Here is a 27,070-nt window from a genome sequence, read left to right on the forward strand (position 1 = left end):
CCCCTCACTTACTCAAGCCCACACAATTTGCTTACAGGCCTGAGTCGATCAGCCGATTAAATTGCAGAGGACATCATTAAAGTTGTTCCTCGTGTCACCAACGTTTGTTGCACTTTTACAGCCAGTCAAACAGACAAAACGGTTTTGCATAAACTAGGATGGATAGGCTAAGTATGAGTGTGGCTTAGGTCCCTTCCTCTCAGAGAGCCAGACTCTTCTCTGTCTGTGACACTAGCCATTCCACTTACTAAATACATTACCTAAAAACCATAAATTGGGGGAGACCATATTACAGTACTAACAAGTAAACAACAAAAAGTGTACTCTTTATGTCAACAAGTGATGTTATTCTCAGTCAAATCGCTCCGTGCTCAACAAAGAGCATTCAAGACGATGTTCCTCTCGGCTGTTGTCTCACTGTGACGGTGCCTCACACTGTGGCTGTGACCGTGCCTCATTCAGAATGTCTGTGAGGGCCTTTGAGAGCGTACAGTACAGACCTCAGAGAGATGTCAGAGTGAATGGGAGGCAGCTTCAGAGAGAGGCCCAGTACAGCCTGGTCTCTTAGACTAGTCATAACATAGTAAATGTAAATGCGTGACACTCAAATCAGTATGATATGTTATGTTTGGTATGGTTACATAAGACAGATAGTTACTTAAGGCAAAAACGAAAGTAGGGTGGTTGGTCGGGGTGGATGGGTGGGTGGGCGTATAACGTGAACATCTAGCAACCCAAAGGTTGGGAGTTTGAATCTCATCACGGACAACTTTAGCATTTTAGCTAATTAGCAACTTTTCAACAACTTACTACTTTTTTGCTACTTTCCAACTACTTAGCATGTTAGCTAACCCTTCCCTAACCTTAACCCTTTTAGATAACCCCAACCCTAACCTTTACCCTTTAACCTAACTCCTAAACTTAACCCTAAACTAACCATTCCTCTCCTCCCTTAGCTCAGACAGGAAACAAGGAGCAGCGCTGGAACTGCCTTGCCTCATCTGCCTGCCACTGCCAGCAGCGCAGCACTCAGTTCACAGGAGCCATGTCTGACTGCATGCTCAGCTCAGCGTTTGATGGCTCGTTTGATTCCAGGCAGTGTGGCACATCTGTTGCTTGTCACATTGTGTCCTAGCTCCACGACCCGAGCAGCGCGTTGGTCGGCACGTCTCATCCTCTCTGTGTGTTGACAAACAGCGCTGAGGCTGGCCCAGGGACCTGCATGTCCACAGTCAAGAGGGTCAGGAGGTGGGACACGCTAGCTGTACAACCACTGTCAAATGCTCGGAGTCTATTAATACTCAGTTTATTGTAAGAAATTAGTTTGAGTGACAAAGTGTAGAAATCAATGTGTATATTCTCAGTCATCCAAGGAGTGCTGAAAGAATATTCAAAAATGTATTTCTTAATGGCCATGGAAAAATGTAATCTAAGGAAAACAATTATGGAAAGTATTCACTTAACCTAAGACCTCCTCAAAATTGCCATAAGTTTATATTGAGAATCAATTACTTTATTCCAATATCTATAGAAATACTTTTTTGCTCTAAATCAAATCTCAATCAAGGATATATAGGCTTCACAATGTACTTGGACAGACATAATAGTAAAAAGTGCTTTAAGTGCTTTTAAAGAAAGCGCCAGAATATATTCCATGCGAGAATTACATTGTAAGCTTAAATACATCAGCGATGACTATTGCTAATTGATTATTTCAGCATACATCTATGAAGTACACATCATGCAATATCAGCAATAATGAAATGACATTGTTTCCCATCACCAGCCTGCATTTAGCGGGAAGAGCAGCACTAAAGAGGCTGAGAAGTAGTTACTAATGGTACTGTTTCAGAAGCTCTGGGTGTCATGCATTCAAAAGTACTTCACTTCTGTGTCCTTGTCTTCTCTAATCAATATTCAAAAGTGCCTGGTAATTGGTAGTTTAGGATACATTTACATGCAAAGGATTGTCTGTCATATTCATCAAATACTTGGCTGACACAAAACTATCAATGAGCGTTCTTTTATTTTTGTGTTATCTTTCATTTATGAGATGAATGTTTGTGATACCAAAATGAAATTTAGCATACCACTTTTTTTTAAATAAATAAACATAATTGGAAAATTAGAAAAACGTTTGAATTTCCACACGTATTAATAGCCAAACTGGTTATGTAAATACCTCTGCTCCTCAGAAGGTGGGGGAAATATTTAGATGGCTCATTTACATGAGCAGATAGCACAACATTCATTTGTTCCATTCAATATCAACCTGTTTTGCACCCGCACAAAACTAGACACGATACAGATGCACCAGGGCTTATCATGCCACACAACAATACTGATTAAACTGATAAAACGCAATAACATCACTATGGAACACCATGACTACCCTCTCAACCAGCCACATCAAACCTCAAGATACCAGTATCATAACAACAACACATCATCAAGAAACCAAAACACATACCAAAATAATCTGCAACGCGTAAATAGCCTACAACATTGCAACGAGTCTCTAATGTATTCTGAGAGGGTTTATTTGTTTAAGGCCTGCATCCAAAGGATCAGTCTGGCCTTCATTAGTCTCCATCTGACATCTATGTGAAGAACATGTTGGCTAGCCCCATTCCCCAAGACCTGCCCAACGCATTCCACTGCACATATCACAGGTTGTTATCATTCCAGAGAGAACTCTACATTGGTGAACACCAGCACTTTAATTAGAGCCACTATTTGATCATTCCACAGCTGGGCTTTATTAAGGAGGGGTTCGCAGCACCCCACCATAACCCCCGACTCCAATGAGGGAGCAGAAGATATGTAAATCAGTATAGTTCATATAAACCAGTATAGTTCATATAAACCAGTATAGTTCATTGAACCAGTATACTTCATATAAACCAGTATAGGGTCACACTTTATTTGGATAGTCCGGATTGTCCATCTGTAGATGCTCTACAGATGGTCCTACCATCAACAAACTATCTGCTGATAAGTAACTGCTTGCTAAGGTTACGGTTAGGGTTAGGTTTAGGGTTAGGGCTAGGGCTAAGTTTAGGGTTAGGATAGGAGTCAAGGTTAGGGTTTGGGATGGGGTTAGTCGATAGTTAAAATGTTACTGATAGTCTGTAGATAGTCTGTAGAGCATCTACTGATGGAATATCCAAATAAAGTGTTAGCCAGTATAGTTCTGCCAGTAGTCAGGGACAGTAACTGTCTCTAGCAGAGCTAACCTCTCCTCATACCTGATGTCTGATACCCTACTCTAATCCAACAACACCACTATCCAACCCAGTGGAAGACAATATGTGTTTCATCTCCGCATCAAGGCACTGGACAGTGTTACCATCTGAAATGTGACAAGAGTTCTCTATGGAGGCTTAAATCAAATGTAAGTATTCAATTGCAGATTGAGGATCATGGCCATATGGTCACAGAATACAACCTGACCAATATCCGACTGAAACAGACAAGAGACTGAACAGATAAATGTAATCTACAACATGTCTCGCCAAGGTCAAAATGAGCTCTTAACGCAAACACTAGATTTAAGTCTGAGCATGAAGGTGGTATGGCCGGGAGGAAGGTCAGCCATGTTTAGTGTTTACAGTATACTCCAGGCTTTGAAATAGTTTTGCAGTGTGGAGTCTGCCTGGGTCATTGTTTGTTTTGGATGTGTTTATATACCACACACAGTGTAAATTACTTGGGAGATGGTGCGAGGAGACTTACAGACATGAACCTGCATATAGTATCTGGTCATGTTTTTGCCTTGAATTCAGTCACAACCCACTGGGCACAAACGTCAATTCAATGCCTATTCCACATTGGTTCAACGTAATTTCATTGAAATTAGGTGGAAAAAATGTTGATTCAACCAGTGTGTGCCCAGTGGGAGCTGTGACTATACGGTGGTGTGGATTCGGGGGGTACGGTACAGGGAACCTATGTTAATCATGCATTGTCACTAACATTTCTGCATCATTCAAAGTCATGTAAATATTACAGTTTTCATCAGATGTAAACATTTGCATGTATTATGTTTCTCTGAGATATAGCTCAATCAAGAGTAGTGTGGATTCACTTGACTAGGCCTATGTTTAGTTGAAAACACTCTATACAGGGAAACTCTCGTCCATGGATGTACTGTATTTAATATAAGTATTTGAGTGTAGATCTGTCATGTCTATTAGGAGACTGTCTCTGGTTCTACGGTTGTGTCAATGAGGTCTTACTCTAGTCACTTACTTTGATCTCTGTCTCCAAAGGGGGTCACCACTGGCTGGAGGAAAGCACAAGCAGGTGGAAGAGAGGGAGGGAGAGAGAGAGAGAGAGAGAGAGAGGGAGAGGAGGAATAAAAGTGAAAAGGAGAAAAAGAGGAAGATATTAATATCAGTTGGAAATTAAGAAATCTATGGCACTCCTTCAATCGAAAAACGACAAACAACACAGTATCTAATTCCTGTTGGGTACCACCCGTTTATTGAGAAAGAGTATGTACTAGCATAATATGTCACAATGTGTGTGTGTGTGTGTGTGTGTGTGTGAGTGAGTGAGTGAGTGAGTGAGTGAGTGAGTGAGTGAGTGAGTGAGTGAGTGAGTGAGAAAGAGAGAGAGAGTGGGGTCACTTTCAAACAATTCTTCATTAGAGCAGCATTAAGTAGGTTGTTCCTCAGAGCTTATTTTTCTTTCCGTGTTTTAAATATCTTTGGAAACATATTTAGCATCTCAAACGAGAATTCCCTTGATTAAACAAATAATGGCACATTCAGAAAACTGTAATTGAGTTCAAATGTATTCTAGCTGTGCTCTAATTGCATTTAAACACTGTTCCTCCCTAACCCTAGATCCACAGCTCCTTCTGCTTAATTACTGCCCTCTGAAGACAAATCCCTCCGGTGTGGATGGAAAAATAAAAACAGTGTAGGTTTTACAGCACGTTGTTAAAAGACCTATAAACTTTTTTTGATTCAATATAAATAAAACCCCAGCAGAGAGTCAAGGGCTCAGAGAACACACAGCACACTGACATAGCTTGTTGGAACATTGCACACCCCATCTCAAATAAATGCCACAGATTAACACCAACATCCTGTGGCTTACTTCTGTCACTCGGTCCACACCCCCGCCACCTCCACGCTTTCTCTCCTTTTTAAAACATGGAGGAAAGAAAAGGCTAAATGTGTTTCCTGAAAGGAAGGAGAGGTGGAAAAAGTCCATCCTGCCCTTGGAGTCACCACCGTGCGTCCCGTAAGAGCTACCCGCCACTGGCCTTTCTGCAGAGGCAGCAGAACTTCCCCGAGAGGAGAGGGGACTGTCTGCCAACTCAAACAGGGCTCCCTCTCCCTCTCCCGGCGGCCAGCGGCCCACGGGCCTGCTCTGCTCAGTGCTGGTGCTTCCTGAGGGCTCGATGCAGCTGGAGCTCTCTTAATAAAGGTAACGGGGAATGTCAGAGAGCTACTGTAAACTCACTAGCCCACTCCTGTCAGCAGGACGTTCACAATCAAAGCAGAAACAACCCCACCTAAAACACCATGCATTGTTTTTTCCACCAGCCCTATCCTAAACTTCCCACGAATCACAAAGACAGCACAGCGAGAGGGCAATCGCTGTTCCCTGATCTTGCCAAACAAAATGCCAGGAGACCGGGAGTGACATTCAACTCTGGTTTAAAAATACGAGCAGTTTGAAAATTATTAGAGTCTTATTTTATTGTTGAGCGCCTGACACAGGAGAGGAAACCAGAACAATCAACCCAACTGACTTTTTTTCTGCTGAATTTAGAAACACTAATTAGTTTTGCTCTCATAAACCCAACCTGAAAACGACCAATTGGAAAGTGAGAATGAGATGTACAGCAGAAACAAGTGCTTGTCATTCCCCTATTAAAGTCCCACATCCACAACTTTACCGCAATGACTTTCACACTGCTCCCATGGCGAGCCGAATGTTACCTACTAAACGCAGTCACGTACTCATCTTGATAAGTTAATAGGCCTTTATGTAATCCTTTAGTGAGCCTTTTACAGAGTTTGTAGGAAAGTATTACAGACCTATAGAGCCACATCAAACCCAGTTGGAGAGACTTGGTTCAACAGATGACTGAACAACCCGGGTGACCTCAGCACCAGCTGGGCTCTACCATGAACCAACCAGGGCCAGACAGAGAGAAAGTTACCCGTTCGCAGCTGCCTGGTTTACATTAATTTCCTGTTTCAAGGGTATCGAAACCACTATATCCCTAGTACCCATTGACTAACAACTGGGACCTGTACCTTCCTGTGCTAGCCTATTACGCTGCGCATTCTCTTGCCAAGTGGTGTGGGTTTCATGTTTAGTTTGTCATAAGAAATGAATGATAAACTTGTCTTCAGGAATGTTCACTGCTATTCCCCCAGCAAACAGCAGAGAGTGTTTCATCACTGTCGGGCCTAAGACTGATGGCCTGTCAGAGCCTTCCCCTGCTCTCCGGCTACAGCTACAGCTTCTGGGCTGGGAAGTGGCTAAAAAAGGCCACGGCTACACTTCCCTGGCTTGCGCTTTTTACCGGGAGTAATTCTCAGATGCCAGGTCGCTGCCAACGTCCTTGCAGCCGATGGCAGAAAGGCCAATAAGTTCACATTAACTGCAGAGTGTAACTGCGCTGAACATCTGTTCATGAATGAGAGCGCTGCCCACTAACTCAGCGAGTTGAGGCCTGCTGATGAAAAATGCAATGCTCTCCTCGCTGGCACGCATGTTTTGCGCTATTCTCCTGAGTCCCCAGAATTATATTAAGAGAATTTCAGTGCGGCCCAGTGTATCGGAGAGAACAGCTGGCGCTGAAAAAGGATCTGCTGCTCGCCGAGAGCTCAGGGACTTCACACGGGATCAGCCTTCTCGTACACCATTTGTCCTTGAAGGAAAAAAATCTGTGTTAAGCACCCAGGTAATAATAAGAAAGCAACAGCTACATTTAGCTGATTACACTACCCATGTGTGCAAAACCAGACTGAGAATAACCAATGAAGCCATGAATTGATATTGGGGGGGGGGCAGAAGGGCAATTGTGACAATAAGTCAATAAGTATCACCCTCTGGAGACATCTGCATACTGTAACACCTCTCCTTTGTTTGGCTTGTTTCCTGGTTGGAACTCATTAATTTGATAACTAGGGGGAATCTACCCCCTACCAAACCAACCTGAAGGTAGAAAGAGGAGTAGACCCATCCTATACTGTACATACATGGGCACCACAACAACGTGATGAAGTGAAGATATGATTCATGATTTACCCCAAACTACCTTGTCACATGCAGTCTTCCACTTATACTATGAGCAAATTTTAAATATCTCTTCTTATCAAATGGTGAAATAGCCTCTGTTAAAAATAATACATTTAAGGAAGTGAGGATTCTTACCAAAATCTAAAAATAAAGTTTACGTTACATTTGGTGATTTCACTTCTGTCTTCCTTTGAAACGGAGATGGTTGGTAGACATCACTTCAATGATACAAACACATGGCACACACAGCGGCACACAATCATTCATTCTCTCCAAACGCTTTTGTCTCTATTGCTTGCTTGTCACAATATCTCTCAGATCACCAAATTGTCATTCCTCCAAAAACCCAGTTTCACTCAAGAACACTTTTGTGGGACAAACTCACTATTATGTTTACAGATGAGAGAACTACTCATTTACTGCTAGGCTTCCTGTATGTTCAGTTCAGAGAGAAATTATGGCATATGAAGGAGTTATACAGTATTTAAATTATCATGATGTTACAACCCCCTGCCCGAAGACGATGTGGGTGTGTAAAAAATATTTTTCAAGACATTTGGCTGGTGACAAATCACAGCACTTTGTCTTCCTGACAACATGCCTCCTTCCTTCTTCAACCTCCCAACTTCACATGGTGACAGGAAATCACACATTACCACGTTGATAAACAATTACAACCATGCCATTAATGAAAACCCTCCCTGAGCCAGCGCTTTGCCAGACAGACACAAAGCATGATAAACCGGACAACACAACATGTCTTCGTGATGTTGTAGAATAAACCTAGGATTGATCAATCATGACACTAGGAAATACATCCAATTTGGACAGGAATCAAATTGGGTGGTTTGGGGGTCAGTGCTTTGTTTAACAAAAGTATCATTACCGCAATCCCAAACAATCATAAGTTGGTGCCAAAACTTAAAACTAATATCAAAGCCAGAAGGTAGAGAACTCAATTCCTCACTTTATATTAAAAGTCAACATTTTAGAGCAGTTTTTCCATTAAAATGACTTAATCAGATATAAAGCATTAGTATCTCTTTTAATCTCCAAGTGTCAGCCGGCGAATGAAAAAAGCTAGCCTCTGTAAATATGACTGCTTACTTCTAACACAAGCATTGTTGACACATAATGTAATTTCAGCGGGACATCCAAATGAAAGCACTACGGGGTAATATAATGCTCTTAATGAGAATTCTTTCCAGCTCGAGACCTTGGCGAGATAGCCATAATGCATGGCTTCTCTTTTTAATAAAATAATTGTTACAGTTATTAAAGATGAATCTCATCAGAGGCAAGATGACAAAATAATTCATTACCAAAACCCAGGCTTTAAATAGCTGCAAATTAAAATTCCCCTGAAAATATGCTTCCTGATAAATGGGATCGTTATTTCATATAAATATTGGATATAGTGTGCCCTTGAAAGGAAATAAATATTGCAACTGTCCATTAAAAAGTTTGCAGTATAAACCAATGAGTTTAATCAATAACAAAAACACTAACAATACCCATACTTTATACACCTATTATTGCTAAAAATCTGTTAAATATGTCAGGATGTTAGTCTACCCAAAGCTAATTTCTGACACATGGATCAGAAGGAAGAAAAGTGTTTAAGACTCATATAGATGTAGGATCTTAATTTGAGCCAGTTTGCTACAGCAGGAAAATAATCCTGCAGCAACAGGAAATGTGATTTATTCTGTGGATTATAATTAATGGACATTTTTGTAGGGATTGATACATTTTTCGTAAGGGAAAATCAAGTCTGAAATTTCAAAGTGGAAATTACAAACTTCAGAAGCCTTTTTAAACCGCATTGCAGGAAAGTTCTCTTGCAACAGGGTGATCAAATTAAGATCCTACATCTGTAATAACTCCTACATATTGGTGTTAACAAGGTAGACCACTGAGCTACTGCCTACACGGAGGTGCCCCCGTCCCTCTGAGCACGGGGAACCATGGAGAACCATGGGGAACCTGGGACTCAGTACTCCCACCAGTACATTCATGTGTGAAACAGAGAATGTGTTGAGGCCCATGGCTCCACTAACTCTCCCCTGGCCCCTCCCCATTCACAGATCTTCACAGGCCTTATTTGTGTATTCAAAATAAATAATTTACGGTGATGGCATGGAAACTTCCCAGCATGCCTTTTAACCTGTCGTTTTTTCACTCTCTTCTCAGCAGGATGTCCAGAGGAAATGCTTTATTAAGATCCTGGACACATAAAGAGCCAGGGTGACTTACTGCTGTCTAAAAGGTAAAGTTATTTAGACCAATAAAACGCTAATATATTGTTTTAGTGGAATTACACAGAAGTTATCTCTACCTTAATAACATCACCGCAACCCCTAATGTTGTTTAGATCAATAAAGCCAATTAAAGTAACGACTTCAACACAGATAACGCTGCACTGCCGCTGTATACTGGCATTACGAAGCACAGAGAACAACTGAAGTAAAATCACAAACCATTCTAATACGGTTCAAATGTGACCTGTATCAGGAAGCTAGGCGTATGTTGCACGTCACTACTTCACAGGAGAGGCATTTGAACATCTTTTTTTGTATTTGATCTAAATGCATTTTTTTTGCCAGAAATGCCTTCTGGAACATGTGAACTTTCATGTGCCTTAATAACAAACGTGTATGCTCCTGTAAGTCGCTCTGGATAAGAGCGTCTGCTAAATGACTAAAATGTAAATGTAAATGTGTATTCCATCTGTATAAACAAATCAAATTGTTAAATTATGAGCCTAGTTGGTTTAGATACAGAAAAATACAGGAACCTTCCCCCTAGCCATGATTGGCTGAGATAATGGATGGGCTGGACATGCCAGGAGATGAGTTTGGATTGGTCTGCCATGTAGCATGCTTCTGTCTATAACGTTAGCTACTCAGTATGTGTTGATAATCCTTTCTAGCACAGCATTTTTTTAAATATATAACGTTAGCCATCGAGAACTATAAAAGTTTGGGTACTTTTCTCAAACCACATTGATGCCCTGAATTTAGCAGGAGCTATCGACATATCAGTTGGAAAAAGTTGTGACTTGACACAACGCTTGCCAAACAAGATGTAGATACAAACAAAACGGAGTTAAATGGTTCCAGTCTGCCGTGAAGCGTTCATCCATGTATACAGGTAAGAGTCTCGCTACATTTTCCAATAATATACGTTTCTAATTTTGTCCGAAAATTGTTTTCATTGCATGTGAAAGCGTACTGTTCACTAGCTAGCAAACGTTAGCATGCTGTCTCGCTAGCTAACTTTACGTTTATGATCTGTGTATTAATATTATTAAAATCAGAAAACCCTTTGCATTGCTAGTTATAGCCTAATGTTAGCTAGCTAGCTAACATTGAACCTAGTTGGTTAGCTTTAGCTACCTGCATTTTCATATCAATTTAGACAAGTGTGTCTGGGGTAAGCGTCATCTAATAATTATAAAATATTTGTATCTGGACACTTTGTTTTTGATATTGCTACTAAGCAAATACGCAAGTGCATGTATCCTGTGCATGTGACAAATACACTTTTATTTGATATAGTGTGTATTTACCAGATACGGTAATGTGAAGAACAACATGACCTGCACCAAAGTCAGATTAGTATATAGGCCAAGTACTAGTTAGTGTATTTTTACCTGGAGTTTCCTTATTGTAGGCTACTACTTTTACTTTAAATATTTGGTTGTTTACTACACTACCTTACTCACTCTGTTTAACACATGGCCTCACATGTGAATCCTTAAAGAGATGGGTGGGGCTAACGCTTAAGAGGGTGTGAACGATGCTGAATGGGTGTCGACAAAGAAGAGCACCAAAACATTCAAGGGGCATTTTCTCAAAAGTGGGGTTACAAGTTTATCAACATTCAACGCAGAATTACTTTCCCATTTTTCCTCAACTGCAGTGTATGATATACCATTTTCTAGCTCTGAGTCTCTACTTTTATCCAATGTAAAACAACACAATTTCAAATGTTGTGTTGTCTGCAGCATTTCTGGTATACAGTCTCCATGCCCCCCTAACTCTATTCAAGCTAATCTCTCTGTCTCTCTCTGTCTCACCTTTGTCTAAAATGAGTAAAGAGAAGACAAAGTAAAACATACACATTCCAGTGTGGCCTATGGCAGATTGGCAGGCCATAGAATAAGGAGTTGAGGTCCATATAAACCCTCTGTGGTAGAACCCTAACTGTAAGTCGCTCTGGATAAGAGCGTCTGCTAAAATGACCAACAAAAAAAACCCTGTATGATGTGGAATCAGTAGAGCTCTCCAAACCCTCACCTCCCCAGCCAGCTCCTGCTCCATTCAGATGGGAACATTCCTAGCAGTGTCCACCAGGTGATGCACTAAATCAACCTAAATCAGCATCTGTCCATCAGCCCCTGAGGTGAATGATGACCACTGTTCATCCACTCTCACAGGGTCCCCCCCCCCTCCCCAGTTACCATGACAACACAGGAGGGGAAGGAACGTGCATAAAGCAGCATCATACATAGATCACACTCCTGTGCTGCAGCTTAAATCCAATGAGATTCACAGTCAGTGATGGGGAATACCAACAAAGATACTGAAGGAATTGAAGGAACCTCACACATTGCAGAATCATATATAAGCAATGTTATAAAATACATTCAAGGCATAGTCTTGACAGACTAAATATGGCTATTGTTTAATTCAGTAGTACGAACATAAACACAGATTTTGTAATTGTTCTAGAGGTGTCACAGAGAGAGTTTGATAAGCTTACACATACTGGTCAACAGAGAGGATGTGGTGAAGAATACAAATGGTCGAAGAGAAAACACTTGTGAGTGCGTCTGTTGTTAGTGTACACAGACACATGGATCGCAGCACAGAGAGACACCACAACTCAAACCACAGGAAATACTATTTTGATGTTACCTCTATGAGCAGGATAGGTGATGAAAAAATAATTTTGTAAGACAGAAAGTGTTAAAGAAAAGTCCCTTTGCAGGGTTTCATTTTGTTGTGAGGTGAATTCAGAGATACAAAGTTCTGGAGCGGTTCAGGCAGGGGTTTGACACTCAAAACATAAACAACAGAAATAACAAGAGCCTTTTAAGAAGTTTCAGTTGACACTCTCACGTCAATGCATTTGTGAAGACCACTTAAGGTAGATAACTGTCTGGGTAACTGGAGAAAGGCAGTATGCCACTCAACAACAAAGCTTTTTGTCATCTCATCTTTCTAGTTTGCACCAATACCAAACTTAAGCATTCACATATGGTTAGCCTATCTCTGCGTTTTAACAACCCAACTAACTGCTGATATCCCCAGTAGGCCAATTTTAATATAACAGACAGATACACAATGAAGCCATTTCACAGAGGTCAACAGCAGGCAGCCGACCACCATGAGGTGGGGAAATCCCTACTTTTCTTTACATCACAGCTTTAAAACAGATTACGCCTCTATTTTTTTTCAGAGAAGACAAACAGGTATGAATAATAGTGTGATTAAGGGAGTATTGACAACAGGAGAGGAGTCATGTCTCAACTGGAGGGTATTTGGTTACCCCAGAGGACTAAACCCAGGGGTTATGTCTGTACTGCACAATGCTGTCCTCCTTCCTGCAGGGCCCACAGTCAGGCCCACTGCTGCTCCAGACAGACAGACAGATAGACCGACAGACCGACAGACAGACAGACCGACTGACCAACCACTAGAAACCTGAGATGATCCAGGCAGCACAAAGGGAGCGCACAGAGGTGATGATTGTGAATAATACCTCTGAAAAATGATCATCTTTGACAGTATAATATTACAGAACAATAAATAAACAGGGCTAATAACGGAAAGAGAGAAAGAAAGAGAGAAAGAAAGAAAGAAAGAAAGAAAGAAAGAAGAAAGAAAGAAAGAAAGAAAGAAAGAAAGAAAGAAAGAGAAAGAGAGAAAGAAAGAAAGAGAGAAAGAAAGAAAGAAAGAAAGAAAGAAAGAAAGAAAGAAAGAAAGAAAGAAAGAAAGAAAGAAAGAAAGAAAGAAAGAAAGAAAGAAAGAAAGAAAGAAAGAAAGAAAGAAAGAAAGAAAGAAAGAAAGAAAGAAAGAAAGAAAGAAAGAAAGAAAGAAAGAAAGAAAGAAAGAAAGAAAGAAAGAAAGAAAGAAAGAAAGAAAGAAAGAAAGAAAGAAAGAAAGAAAGAAAGAAAGAAAGAAAGAAAGAAAGAAAGAAAGAAAGAAAGAAAGAAAGAAAGAAAGAAAGAAAGAAAGAAAGAAAGAAAGAAAGAAAGAAAGAAAGAAAGAAAGAAAGAAAGAAAGAAAGAAAGAAAGAAAGAAAGAAAGAAAGAAAGAAAGAAAGAAAGAAAGAAAGAAAGAAAGAAAGAAAGAAAGAAAGAAAGAAAGAAAGAAAGAAAGAAAGAAAGAAAGAAAGAAAGAAAGAAAGAAAGAAAGAAAGAAAGAAAGAAAGAAAGAAAGAAAGAAAGAAAGAGAAAGAAAGAAAGAAAGAAAGAAAGAAAGAAAGAAAGAAAGAAAGAAAGAAAGAAAGAAAGAAAGAAAGAAAGAAAGAAAGAAAGAGGAAAGAAAGAAAGAAAGAAAGAAAGAAAGAAAGAAAGAAAGAAAGAAAGAAAGAAAGAAAGAAAGAAAGAAAGAAAGAAAGAAAGAAAGAAAGAAAGAAAGAAAGAAAGAAAGAAAGAAAGAAAGAAAGAAAGAAAGAAAGAAAGAAAAGAGGATATCTGCCGCCAGCCTCAAAGTGAAAGCATAAATAAACTGTGGCGTACATCTTTTACCTTCTTCAATTATCTGTCTTTTGACATGCAAGCTGAGCACAGTATAATTAACATCTCTGGAGATAATGGGGTCGCTACTCACTGATCAATCTCACACATATATTATCTGCCTCTTACCAATCTATGCTCCCTCCGTTATCCTGAGAAGGGAAAAACGCCACTATGGCATTTGCCTTTTAATAATGCTCTGAGAATATGCTTTATGACTGCTCCAATTGGGTCCATCTTCCAAAACATAAATTAGGGCTGAGATCCAACAGACATCCATGGTAAATACAAGAGCTGAGGCAACGCTATCCAACCTGTTTTTTTCATGCCTATTCATGCAAGATCCAATATCATCATCGTAATCAATTAGTCACTGAACATATCACTAAACTGAAATTGTATTTAACACTATTGCCCATAGCCAATAACATTAAATCATTGGCCTGGTAATCTTGGCACTGAGGTAAGTGTATTTGATAGGTCATCTTCTCAGCCCAATCTTGTAAAAGCTGCTAGCCACTCCCTCTGACCAAGATAACACCTGGTTCTCCACTAAACCGGCCCGCAAGTGATTTTTTTTTGATCCCCTAAAGTTTTTGGTAAAAAAAATACTAAAATCACCAGGAAGTTAGCTAAAAATGAGTTTGAACGTAAACTTATTTAAAAATTAAAATGCGTTTTTTGGCAGAAATGTCTTCTGGAACATGTGAACTTTCATGTGCCTTAATAACAAACGTGTATGCCATCTGTAAATACGAATAAAATTGTTAAATTATGACCTAGTTGGTTTAGCCATGGAAAAAGGCAACAACCTTCCTGCTAGCCATGATTGGCTGAGATAATGAGTGGGCTGGACATGCCGAGAGATGAGTTTGGATTGGTTTGCCATTTGGCACTCTTCTGTCTATAACATGAGCTGGTCAGTATGTGTAGGTAATCCTTTCTAACGCGGCTTTTTTGAAAGATATCACATAGTAGAACTGCATAAGTGTTGTTCTCGCTAGCTAACGTTACATGTATGATATGTGTAGTAATATTATTTGTATCTCAGAGCCATTTGCATTGCTAGTTATAGCCTAATTTTAGCTAGCTAACATTGAGCCTGGTTGGTTAGCTACCTGCAGATTCATGCAGGGTAGTAACATTATGAGTTGGGATTATGGTTCATTATTTAGCTAGCTAGCTACATGTCTAAACAAAAGACTCCACTATGCAAGTAACCATTTCAATAGAATGTTTATGATGTCACTGCGACAACTGTCGATAGACGTAGCTGGTAAATTCGCTCTGGCTATATACTCCGATTTCAGAGCACTCTCGTCTGAGTGTGCCAGACCGCAGAATAACTGACAAATTTACAAATGCTCAACACCCGTTGAATATGGCCGGTGTCAGTAAATGTTAGCAAAAAAGCGTAATTAAATTGTTGCCAGCAGCACAGTTGCAGTCACCAACGCTCTGGATAACATAAAAACAGCCTAACCAGCTTTGCTAGGGCGAGTAAAATGGTCAGAGTGAGCTGTTCTCTCATTTGTGTCTGGAAGTAGCTAGCAAGCTAGCCAACGTTAGCCAGTTAGCTTGGGTGCTTGACTGCTGTTGTTAGGTCAGAATGCTCGAATCTACCCTACTCCTCGGCCAGAGAGTCCAGTGTGCGCTCTGAACGCTCCGAGAGCGAAACACTCTGAATTTACAAACGGACAATCTGACAACGCTCTGAGTTTACAAATGGCCAGAAAACATTCTGGCACTCCAGATAAAATGTATGAACACACCCGTAGTATAAACCAGCCTTTAGTCTTGAAATCTTTGGTTGTTTAGTACATGGCCTCACATGTGAATCCTTAAAGAGATGGGTGGGGCTAAAGCTTAAGAGGGGGTGAACGATGCTGAATGGGTGTAGACAAAGAAGAGCTCTCCAGTATGTGTACCAAAATATTCAAGGTACACTTTCTCAAACGTGATTTTACAAGTTTATCAACTTTCAAAGCAGAATTACTTTCTCATTGTTCCTCAACTGCAGTGTATGATATACAATTTTCTAGCTCTGAGTCTCTAGTTTTATCCAATGTAAAAAACACTATTTCAAATTTTGCTACAAACGACAGAATCGAGCCGGTCGGTCACATTTAGATTAATTGAGAAAAGGGAATTATTATGTGACATAAAAAATGTGTCAGAGCTTGTTAGGCACATGGATGGCCATGTCAAGAGGTGGACCACAACGAGCATAGCTCCACCACTTCCCTTACAGACCCATAGCCACCACAACAGACTCAGTAGAGGCTGCCTCAGTCTAAATAGTGTTGCTCTCTCAGGTTATTTCCAGAGAGATTCTTTGAAAACAGCTGGAGCTGACCAAAAGCCCTAAAACGTGTATCTAGTTGTTGTTTGGATTATTCCCATCCGCCTGTCGATGGCAGGATCACAGCTCTGGAGATGCAGATGTGCCCTGTAGGAACTCACTAATACACTGCACCCAGAGAGAGAAGAGAGGAGAGAGGCAGAGTTTACTGGAGCGTTGTCCGCTCCTCCAGGGGGGCTAAATGAAGATGAGCAGTACAGTCCCTGCTTCTATTAAGGGTCAGCTGCTGCTGCAAATACAATACAGCTGATTATCGTCGAACACAGACAATAATATAAACTAGAAATTTTCTGGATAATCAAGTAGGTATTGATTTCCATGTCTTTGCAGCATTACAGCCTGGAAGTATTCAGATGAAACATCCACAAAGATAGTCTTTGTTTATGATAAAGTACACCAATTTAGAGTCACCTTGTTACATCAATACCAGTATAAGCCCACATTCTGATTTGCATGAACACCAGTGTTCCAAGTATTAATTTGATGAGAAATAATGAGATGTGAGCTACTGCTTAACTCCCACATTGTAAGCGTTAAGCACAGCCTCCTAAGTTCTACATTATCTATTGAAGCATGAGTCGGTCAGTATAATATCTCACTACTTAGAGAAGTGATCCATGAACAAAACGGAGACACAATATCTCTTTGTATTTGTAAGCCTCATTAAAGCCATTAACATTATATACTATCAGCCATGATGCTAATGTAGCAAGAGCTGCCTCAATTATTATCACTGTTTTGAAGATACATTTCTGAATGACAACTGTTCCTTTTATTTACCAATATCAATAAGAAGCATTGACAATTAAATCAAAACATCACTGACAATGAAATTGTACAATAACAAAGTATGAGCAATACTGCAATTTCAAAGAGACTCAATTGATTGCAAAATGGAGGATGAAATTCATGTATTTATTTTCCTTTGCCACTGTTGCTAAGGAGGTTCAGTGAGCTACTTAAGTGTATTAACACGATGCTGCCTGGAGACTGGATGGTTTATCACTTTGCACACTCTCAACAAATGTGCGTTTTATGTGGCAGGTCTGAGTTTAGACTCTGGTGTCCAGCTGTAAGGCAGCTAATAAAAACTGCCTTTGAAACTTGGTGTGTGTGGACTAGTACCGACATGACACCAGCGAGCAGGCAGGCGTCATTGTGGCTCACCTTTTCGCCATGCTCACGTGCTGACATCAACCTCTGCCTCCAGACTACCAGTCGGGCTACAGGACAACAGGACTCAGACAGGTGAAAGTCAATGTGTGCGGAGATTATGTTGTTAGAAGTAATGTACTTAAGATCACAAGATCCACCAGATAAGTAATTTAATCAATTAAGTGTAACAGTAAACACACACACACACATACTCACACACACACACACACACCTTGTGCTTTTGGTAAAGGGATTACTGTATTGTAGGGTGACGATACTGATAATTATACAGTAACTACACCATACAATGTAATTATGGAGATTTAAACATCTGACACCCCTTCCCTTCCGTTTTACAAGCCAATAGGAATTCCTGGCAAGGTCTACACACACTCTCAGGCACACACACACACACACACACACACACACACACACACTCTCTCTCTCTATGTGTTCTCGGAACACACTCTTAAAGGCCCAGTGCAGTCATAAACGTGATTTTCCTGTGTTTTATATATGTTTCCACACTAGGAGTTTGAAATAATACTGTGAAATTGTGAAAAGTATGATAATGTCCTTTTAGTGTAAGAGCTTTTTGAAAAGACTGCCTGGAATTTCAGCCTGTTTCGGTGGGATGGAGTTTTGGCCTGCCTGGTGACATCACCAATTAGTTAATAAGCCAATAAGAAGGAGAGTTCGAAAACCTCTCTGCCAACAACAACTAGTTTTCAGTTGTCCCCGCCCCACTCAGATCACTCCCAGACAGTCCTAGCAAAATTCTTGCTTGAGAAATTGCTCTTTGCTAAAAAGCTATTTTTGTTTATTTTTAAACATTTTCATTGAAAACAATCAGTAAGGTATTTAATTGTTACCCAGAAATTATTTGATATTGAGATAGAAATGGCTGCATTGGACCTTTAATGTTTCCCACTCCCTTTTTGTAGTGACCTGTGCTAACCTTGGTCCCACCTCCCGAGGCAGGGAAGGAAGCCGTGCTGAGTGAGTGCTGCTGAGTCAGTCTAGGCCCAGCCTCCCAGCCTCCAGCCTCCCAGCCTCCAGGCCTCTTACACAATGCTGCCTGCCTGGAGCAGGGGCCTCCCAACACCTGCCTCACACTCTTTTGTGAGATGATCAAATCTGAGGGGCGGGGGGGGCACATCCTGCGTGAAACCGCATCCTGAACAAGCATCACCGCGTCTCACGGTAAATAAATACTCTCTCCTCACAAAGCTTCCGTCAACTGTCACTGCTTTGGCTCCAATCACCTTCAAGTCCAAACAGGAAAGTGCAGAGAGGCGAGGGAAATGGCAGATATGAGCTTTTAACTTGCTTCTTGCTGCAGTTTCGCCACGGCGGCGGTGCTTCCTATTCTCCTGCTCCGCCAGCTGCCCGGGATCTGTGCCGGACCCCTAGTCCTTCCTGTCACCCTTCATTACTGCATTATCCAGGGGGAGGCGGCGGCCATAAAGCCGGGAAGTCACCATTAGGTGCAACTCGGACCGTTTATGAAGCACCCCGTACAGACACTTGAGGCCAAACACGGGGCTCCTGTAGTAGCCTAGCGAGCCTGTAGCGTACAGCAGCACCGAGCCTGTTGACTGCCTTATTATCATATATACATTATCATAGCTGAACAACGAAGCATGACAATGGAGCATGACAACAGAGACATGGCAACGGAGACATGACAACGGAGACATGGCAACAAGCTCACCGTTGACAAATTGCTTTCTGTTGCACTGCAGACAGGCTACATGTGTGACGATCTTATTAAATGAAGGGGTATGATAAGGCAGTTCATACTTCATGACGCTGAACTTGACACGTTACATAACAGATGGGAACACAAGAAGATATACAAAATCTACTTGAGAATTATGTTTATCTATATTGACTTGAAAAAGCTCTATTTGGTTCTAATGTATTACCAGAATCTGAAACAAACACATCATCACAATGGCTGTCCTATTCCAGCGCTTGCTTAAGGGGGGAGAGCATCCAGACCTTCGGTACCTCAAGCACTCCTTACACTGTTTTATTACATTTGAATGAGTCAAGCTGAAAATTGCATGCAGCTGCTGACTCTAGCCTATCGCTGCTCTGCCTACTTTTACAGCATCCCCACAATAATATATATATATATATATATTTTTTTTTTGTCATTTAGCAGACGCTCTTATCCAGAGCGACTTACAGGAGTAGTAAACAAACAAAAATTTGACAAACTGTCACGATCGTCGGTGAGAGAGGAGGACCAAGGCGCAGCGTGGAATGCGAACATTTTATTTAATTTGAATGAACACACGAACAAAACAACAAAACGAAAACGTGACGTCCCTGGTTACATACACGAACCAACACGGAACAAGAAACCACAATGAATGAATGCCTAACGGCTACCTAAGTATGACTCCCAATCAGAGACAACGAGCTACAGCCGTCTCCGATTGGGAGCCACCCTGGCCAACATAGATATACAACAACTAGCACCAATACACATGAAAACTCACACCCTGGCTCAACATACTAGAGTCCCCAGAGCCAGGGCGTGACAGTACCCCCAAAGGCGCGGACTCCGACCGCGCCAACCAAATACCACAGGGGAGGGACCGGGTGGGCACTCCGCCTTGGCGGCGGATCCGGCTCGGGCATGATCCCCACTCGCTTCTCTAACCCCCAAAGTACCCCTGGTCCGGTCTGGCCCTGCTGACCGGAGCTGGACTGCACACTGGTGGGAGCGGATTGCTCTAGCTCCGGCGTGAAGCAGCTGACCCGTGCTGAACCAGGCACCAGTGGAACAGGCACGGGCTGTGCCGGACTGACGACGCACACCACTGGCTTGGTGTGGGGAGCATGAACGGCCCGAGCCGGGCTGACGCAAACGCACCCTGACTTGGTGCGGGAGCAGGAGCGGGCCGAACCGGTTGACGTAAACGCACCACTGACTTGGTGCGGGAGCAGGAACGGGCCGAGCCGGCTGACGAGCGCACCACTGACTTGGCGCGGGGAGCAGGAACGGGCCGAGCCGGCTGACGGGCGCACCACTGACTTGGTGCGGGAGCAGGAACGGGCCGAGCCGGCTGACGGGCGCACCACCGACTTGGTGCGGGGAGCAGGAACGGGCCGAGCCGGGTTGACGGGGCGCACCACTGACTTGGTGCGGGAGCAGGAACGGGCCGAGCCGGCTGGACGGGCGCACCACTGACTTGGTGCGGGGAGCAGGAACGGGCCGAGCCGGGCTGGACGACGCGCACCATTGGCCTGGTACGGGGAGCAGGAACAGGCCGGACCGTACTGGGGACACACACCACTGGTCCTACGCAGGGATCTGGAATGGGCCGGACCGGACTGGTAACACACCCCAGTACCTCTCGCCGTGCCTCTACACCTTCCATCCCCTCTTCGACCAGTGGCCCCCGTAACCTGGCGGCCTCCTCTGCCAACCCGCTGGGCCGCTCTGCCGCGGTCTCCTGCTGGCCTGTCGTCCACGGCGTTAGCCCCCCCCTAAAAATTTTCTGGGCGTCTCTCCTACCCGTGGACCAGGTCTCCATGTTCCTCGCCAGCCTTTCGCCCTTCTGCTTCCATGTCAAGCCCTTCTCTTCCTCACCCGGCTTGACCCAGTCGAGGAGGCGAAGGAGATCTGCTAGAGATCTCCCTGGCGATGGCTCCTGGACACGCTGCTTGGTCCAGTCTTGGTGGTTTCTTCTGTCACGATCGTCGGTGAGAGAGGAGGACCAAGGCGCAGCGTGGAATGCGAACATTTTATTTAATTTGAATGAACACACGAACAAAACAACAAAACGAAAACGTGACGTCCCTGGTTACATACACGAACCAACACGGAACAAGAAACCACAATGAATGAATGCCTAACGGCTACCTAAGTATGACTCCCAATCAGAGACAACGAGCTACAGCCGTCTCCGATTGGGAGCCACCCTGGCCAACATAGATATACAACAACTAGCACCAATACACATGAAAACTCACACCCTGGCTCAACATACTAGAGTCCCCAGAGCCAGGGCGTGACACAAACTGGGGACATTTTGTTAGTCCCCGTGAGGTCAAATGCTATTTCTAGGGGGTTTAGGGTTAAGGTTAGAATTAGTGTTAGGGTTAGAATTAAGTTAAGGGTTAGGGTTAGGAGCTAGGGTTAGTTTTAGGGTTAGGGTTAGGTTTTGGGGTTAGGAGCTAGGGTTAAGGTTAGAGTTAGGGAAAATTGGATTTTGAATGGGACTGAATTGTGTGTCCCCACAAGGTTAGCTGTACAAGACTGTGTGTGTGTGTGTGTGTGTGTGTGTGTGTGTGTGTGTGTGTGTGTGTGTGTGTGTGTGTGTGTGTGTGTGTGTGTGTGTGTGTGTGTGTGTGTGTGTGTGTGTGTGTGTGTGTGCGTGTGCGTGTGCGTGTGCGTGTGCGTGTGTAAAATTATGGATAGCTGAAAGTGTCTTACATGACCCATATTCTGTTGATGCCTGACTTGTTGGTAACTACTGTAAATATTTATGGTTATGCTGTATTTTGATTGCCAGAAAACAGAGGAAGGCAAAATATGACATGCTGTTACTCCTATAGAAAAGCAGAAGTAGCTCTGCCCAATTAGAATTTTCAACTGTGGTCTGACGTCATCACTTCTCAACATAGAGGGGAGACAGGACAGGAGCAGAGAGACGCCAGAAGAAGGAGCAGATAGACACAGATCATTATTTTCATTCAAATCAGTGGTAAAGCCAGGCACTTGAAACATACTCATCCATGGGATTAAAGGAAAGGTTCACCCATTTTGAATGTTATATTGTTTTTGTGTATCTCTGAGTGATGTTCTATCAATTCCCTGGGTCATTTCATGTTTTCATGTGTATCTGAGTTATTGGCGTTCAAGCAGGCAGAAATCTGGCCGGTATGACGTAGCACCGTGATAAAGTCGCTCTCACTACACGGAAAGTTAATAGGAATACGACTTTTCGATCACGAAAACGTCTATTATATATGTCAGATTTCAATACGATCGAGAAATGTGTAATTTAACAGAGGGTCTAGCACATTTTTCCTATTTGTCTGCCTCTTTAGTCCAGGGTGCATTGCATGGTGCCGTTGCCAGATATATTTTAGAAAGGAGATAGGAAACCAATGAATGAAGGAACATATAACGCCCCACCCAGCAGACTGTCGACCAATCGCATTCACGTTGTCATGCTGCGTCCCGCGGTTGCTAAGCTAATCGTAATGCAATCTCTTCTCAAAGTCAGTGTAAAGTGGGGGGAAAAAAAGTATTTAGTCAGCCACCAACTGTGCAAGTTGTCACGGTTTCGGCCGAGGCTGCCTCTCTCCCTTGTTCGGGCAGGCTTCGGCGTTCGTCGTCTCCGGAATTCTAGCTGCCACCGATAGATGTTTCATGTTCGTTTGCTTTTGTCTGTTTGTTTCCACACCTGTTTCTGTTTTGACGTAATTAGTGTCCTATAAGTTTCTCGTTGTGTTTGTCTAGTGTTGTATATGATTGTTTCCGTCAGTGTTGTGTCTTGCTCGGTTGAGCGTATTTCTCCACTGTGCTGGAGCTTATTTGCACTTGTGTGTGCACCGTTCATTTGGTCGCACCTGTTGGTGCGCATCTACCTTCGCCTTCGTGCGTGTTTTTGCTGTCGGGCTTAGTTGTCCTGTTGCCTGTGTTTGGGCCAGTATACAGCTTTTTGGAACATTCAGTCTGCGTCCTGCGTTTGATTCCTACACTACACCTACAACACGCCCTGACAGAATCATATACCACAAATGGAATCAGCAGGAGCCGAAGCAGCCCAGACGAGACTGGAAGCCCAGGTTCGGGACCAGCAAGAGCAGCTCCTGCAGATGGGGACCGCCCTGCAGGAGGTGATTACCACACTCCGAGGCTGGGGTTCGCCTCCACCGCCGCCCGCCCTGCCAGCACCATCGGCCAGCCCGCCCATTCCAGCGCCGGAACCTCGAGGAGTCCGACTATCTCTCCCGAGGGCCTACGACGGGACCGCGGCTGGGTGTCAGGGATTCCTGCTCCAGGTAGAGCTATACCTGGCCACAGTGCACCCGGCACCTTCAGGGCATGAGAGCGTGTCCGCCCTGATCTCCTGCCTGGCCGGAAAAGCGTTGGAGTGGGCCAACGCGGAGTGGAGGAAGATCGACGCCACGACGATTACGTACACCGAGTTCTCCCGCCGCTTCAGGGCGGTGTTTGACCATTCCCCGGAGGGGAAAGCGGCGGGGGAGCGTCTGGTCTTCCTCCGGCAGGGGAGGAGAAGTGCCCAGGAATTCGCGCTCGAATTCCGTACTCTAGCGGCAGATGCAGGGTGGAATGATCGGGCCCTCATCGATCTATACCGATGTAGCCTACGAGAGGACGTCCGTCGGGAGCTGGCTTGTAGGGACACCAGCCTCACTTTCGACCAGCTGGTTGATATGTCCATCAGGCTGGATACCCTGCTGGCTACCCGCGGACGCCCTGCGGAGGGTCCGTCCATTCCCACCCTCCAGCGCCTCCGAGCCTTGTCCTATGGAGCTCGGGGCGCTGGCGCTAGAGAGAGGAGGAGTCGGCAGGCTAGGGGGGTCCATCCACTGCACCAACTGTGGTCGGGGAGGACACACCGCGGCTAGGTGCTGGGGATGGCCTCCTAGGGGGAGATGACGACAGGTCCCGCACTGGGGATTCCCTCCAGGTGAGTAGGCGCCCCACTCACCCAGAGCTCACTGTTGCCCATTTTTGTATGCCTGTACGTTTTCCACAGGTAGCACCTCATTCCCAGCATAAGGCGCTGGTAGATTCAGGCGCGGCTGGGAATTTTATTGATAAAAAAGTTTTGTTTAGCGTTAGGGATTCCCCTCATTCCTGTTGATGTTCCTTTTCCCGTTCACGCCCTAGATAGTCGTCCGTTGGGTACGGGCTTAATCAGGAGGTCACGGCGCCACTTAGGATGTGTGCGCAGGGGGGATCATCAGGAGATGATTCAGCTGTTCCTGATTGACTCTCCTGCGTATCCGGTGGTGCTGGGCATGCCCTGGTTGAGTACCCATAACCCAGTGATTTCGTGGCAGGAGAGGGCTCTGATGGAGTGGTCTGCTCAGTGTGTGGGTAGATGTTTGGGCGTTTCCGTAGGGGCTACCTCGGTGGAGAGTCCAAACCAGGTGCCCGCATTGCACGTTCCACCTGAGTATGGGGGATTTGGCTATCGCGTTTAGTAAGGCGCGGGCGACGCGGTTGCCACCCCATAGGCAGGGGATTGTGCGATAAACCTACAGGCAGGGAGCTGCGCTCCCACGGAGCCATGTGTATCCTCTGTCTCAGGAGGAGAGGAAAGCTATGGAGATTTACATAGACGAATCGCTGAGACAAGGATACATACGGCCGTCCACTTCCCCGCGTCCTCGAGTTTCTTTTTCGTGAAGAAAAAGGATGGTGGTTTGCGCCCGTGCATCGATTACCGTGGTCTCAATCAGATTACGGTGAAGTATAGTTATCCACTCCCGCTGATTGCGACCATGACTGAGTCGTTGCATGGGGCGCGTTTCTTCACGAAATTAGATCTCAGGAGCGCGTACAACTTGGTGCGCATCAGGGAGGGTGATGAATGGAAAACAGCCTTTAGTACCACCTCGGGCCATTACGAGTATCTGGTCATGCCATACGGGTTGATGAACGCTCCATCAGTTTTCCAATCATTTGTGGATGAGATCTTCAGGGACATGCAGGGGCAGGGGGTGGTGGTGTACATTGATGACATTCTCGTGTACTCACCTACCCGTGTCGAGCATGTGGCCCTGGTGCGCAGGGTGTTGCGGAGGCTGGTGGAGCACGACCTGTATGTGAAGGCAGAGAAGTGTCTGTTTTTCCAGGAGTCGGTCTCCTTTTTGGGTTATCAGTTGTCTGCGTCAGGGGTGAGGATGGAGGTAGACCGGGTGTCGGGCGTGCAGGTAATTGGCAAACACCAACCACTGTGAAGGAGGTGCAGCAGTTTTTGGGGTTTGCAAATTACTACAGGAGGTTTATCCGGGGTTTTGGACAGGTGGCAGCTCCCATCACGTCTCTGTTGAAGGGGGGTCCGGTGCGTCTGCAGTGGTCGGCCGAGGCGGACAGGGCGTTTGGGAGGCTGAAGGACCTGTTTACCTCGGCCCCGGTGCTGGCGCATCCGGATCCCTCTTTGCCGTTCCAAGTAGAGGTGGACGCGCCGGAGGCCGGTTTAGGAGCCGTGCTTTCACAACGATCTGGCGCGCACCTAAACTCCGCCCCTGTGCTTTTTATTCTAAGAAGCTCAGTCCGGCGGAGCGGAACTATGACGTAGGGGACAGGGAGCTGTTAGCCGTGGTACAGGCTCTAAAGGTGTGGAGGCACTGGCTTGAGGGGGCTCAACACCCTTTCCTCATTTTGACGGACCACCATAACCTGGAGTCATCCGGGCGGCGAGGAGGCTGAACCCTCGCCAGGCAAGATGGAGTATGTTCTTGACCAGGTTTACTTTTAAGATCACGTACATCCCTGGGTCACAGAATGGCAAGGCAGATGCGCTGTCTCGGCGGTATGACGCGGGAGGAGAGGTCCGTGGAGCCCACTCCCATACTGCCTGAGTCGTGTCTGGTGGCACCGGTAGTGTGGGAGGTCGATGCCGAACTCGAGCGGGCGTTACGCACCGACCCTAGTCCACCACAGTGCCCGGAGGGTCGGAAGTACGTTCCGCCTCGAGGTTCGGGATCGATTGATCTATTGGGCTCACACGCCACCCTCCTCTGGACATCCGGGTATCGGCCGGACAGTGCACTGTCTTAGTGCCAAGTACTGGTGGCCCACGTTGGCAAGGGATGTGAGGGTTTATGTTTCCTCCTGCTCGGTGTGCGCCCAGTGTAAGGCGCCTAGACATCTACCTAGGGGTAAGTTGCTACCCCTGCCCGTTCCACAACGGCCATGGTCCCACCTCTCAGTGGACTTTATAACAGACCTTCCCCTCTCCCAAGGGAATACTACCATCCTGGTCGTTGTGGACCGGTTCTCTAAGGCATGGGGTTTGCTCCCCATGCCGGGTCTTCCTACGGCCCTGCAAACTGCCGAGGCACTGTTTACCCATGTGTTCCGGCACTACGGGGTACCCGAGGACATTGTGGCTGATCGGGGTCCCCAATTCACCTTTATGGAGCGGTTGGGGGTCTCGGTGAGCCTCACCTCGGGTTACCACCCGGAGAGCAATGGGCAGGTGGAACGCGTAAACCAGGATGTGGGTAGGTTTCTCAGAACATACTGCCAGGACCGGCCGGAGGAGTGGTCAAGGTACGTTCCCTGGGCCGAGATGGCCCAGAATTCCCTACGCCATTCCTCCACTAACCTAACTCCATTTCAATGTGTGTTAGGTTACCAGCCGGTTCTGGCACCCTGGCAGCAGAGCCAGATCGAGGCTCCTGCGGTGGATGAGTGGGCGCGGCGCTCGGAGGAGACTTGGAACGCTGCACACGTCCACCTGCAGCGGGCCCTCCGACGTCAGAAGGCGAGCGCTGATCTCCACCGCAGTGAGGCACCGGTGTACGCA

General features: G+C 44.8%; 1 protein-coding gene across 7 annotated transcripts in view; it reads right to left on the reverse strand.

Annotated features, from left to right (window-relative positions):
* Positions 1 to 27,070, reverse strand: part of LOC121578273 (forkhead box protein P1-B) — a 210,146-nt gene that overhangs the window by 135,922 nt on the left and 47,154 nt on the right. For 5 of the 7 annotated variants that reach the window (XM_045223878.1, XM_045223879.1, XM_045223873.1 and 2 more), the window contains exon 3: positions 4,252 to 4,285. The exons of 1 other annotated variant lie outside the window; for it this stretch is intronic. The gene's annotated coding sequence lies outside the window, so the exon portion shown is untranslated. The remainder of the gene's footprint in view (positions 1 to 4,251; positions 4,286 to 27,070) is intronic. One more of the 7 variants, XM_045223874.1, reaches the window with a different exon arrangement.

This window comes from Coregonus clupeaformis, chromosome 12 (assembly GCF_020615455.1).
Source record: "Coregonus clupeaformis isolate EN_2021a chromosome 12, ASM2061545v1, whole genome shotgun sequence".
Classification (NCBI taxonomy): domain Eukaryota; kingdom Metazoa; phylum Chordata; class Actinopteri; order Salmoniformes; family Salmonidae; genus Coregonus; species Coregonus clupeaformis.